Source organism: Triticum dicoccoides, chromosome 7A (assembly GCF_002162155.2).
Source record: "Triticum dicoccoides isolate Atlit2015 ecotype Zavitan chromosome 7A, WEW_v2.0, whole genome shotgun sequence".
Taxonomy (NCBI): Eukaryota; Viridiplantae; Streptophyta; class Magnoliopsida; order Poales; family Poaceae; genus Triticum; species Triticum dicoccoides.
The window spans coordinates 177,967,323-177,968,975 of NC_041392.1; positions in this window are offsets into that span (position 1 = coordinate 177,967,323).

Below are 1,653 nucleotides of genomic sequence, written 5' to 3' on the forward strand. Positions count from 1 at the left end.
AGTAGCAGTATTTATATTGAAGCAAGTCTTAAAGTCATCACTTTGTTTCTGCTCAAGACTTGGGGGCTACAGGTAATATGGATATAAGGGAGAAAAATCTTCAAATTCTCAGTTTTGAGTAAACCAGATTGACCCGACGTCACCAATAACTATGACCCGGCGTCGGCAACAATTATGACCCGGTGCTATCAATATTTACAAACCGGTTATTTTGGCAATGACAAACCGGCAAGTTCTACAAGCCGACTGAAAGTCAGATGAGTTTTTTTTCAAGACCAATATTTTTTAGGCCGGTGCTTCGAAAGCCGATTCAAGTGGATTATTTATTACAATATTTATCTATAAGATACCAATGTCTGCAAATTGGCTTTGAAACTGGCCTATTGACCTGGATTTCTCAAAAGAAGTATCTGGATTTTTGCATTGGCAAGGTTTGGACATATCTGTGAAAAGAGATTTGCTATAAGATCTTTGAGTATGCATTCAGGAGGAAATGACAAGGACTTAAACATAATCAGGTGCTGGTTCAGGAAAATATTTAACCCAGAGCACAAACTATCAAGTTTGTTCTTGTGTTTATTTTACAGGATCAGTTTAACATGGATAAATCCAAACACAAGACATTTCATGACAAACTAAGCATATTACCAACAAGAAGACATGATAAAGAAGTTAAACAAATCAAGAACAATCTCATAGCATGCATGGATCAACTACAACAACCTTGGCAAAATTGATTAACATGTAAACAATCTGCCAGGAACATTTTATAGCAAAAGTAGAGCAAGATTGTGTCATGCTAGGGGACTCCATAAATGCAAACAAGGGTATGTATGGATAGAGCATGACCATATGCCCAAATCATCCTTACTGAACATACCCAAAAGAAGCATGGATCACTCTGTAGCGACATGAATACATGGCATTAAAATAACAGCAGGAAAATGACTTAGTGAAATTCTAAGTCCCTGAAATCAGCAGTATCACAAGAGCTACTTTGCATGCTTATGCTAGTCACCACATTGATCATAAAAAATACATGGCATACACCCCTATAAAGATGGCATGGCATAGCCCAAAACACATGTAGGGCTCAAGTTCATATGCAGCACACAATAATCATGGTAAAAATGACAAATGCTCAAGATCTGATAAGAATCAGGAACTGACAATTTATAGCACTCTTGCAATAGTCATTTGGGAATCAAGATGGACTCAAACAAGCATGGTGCAATGGAACAAAATGAAGAGGATATCCAGATGAGCATTTTGTTATATGGCACGCTCAAAACGGAGCTACGGATGCGAAGTTATGGCATGATGAATAGTGCTAGAAAATGCAAAAATAAAAGGACTTAGGGCAAAATCGGGTCAACCCTAAATTCCAGATCCAGATCCAGGCGCGGTTTACGTAGTTTGCCGGAGTTCACTATAGACGACGGGGAATGGCGGCCGGAGCTGGAGGACGAGGCTGGAGAAGGTCGCCGGAGTGGATCCGGCCGGAGAAGTCGTCGTATCCGGCCAGAGACGGGGTCAGCGACGAGGCGGTGGACGGGCGCGGTGGAGGCGCGGCGAAGACGAACAGCAGCGAGGGGCGGCGGCGGCCGGTGGAGGAGGCGCGGGGCGGCGCGGCGATGGCGGCGGGCGACGGAG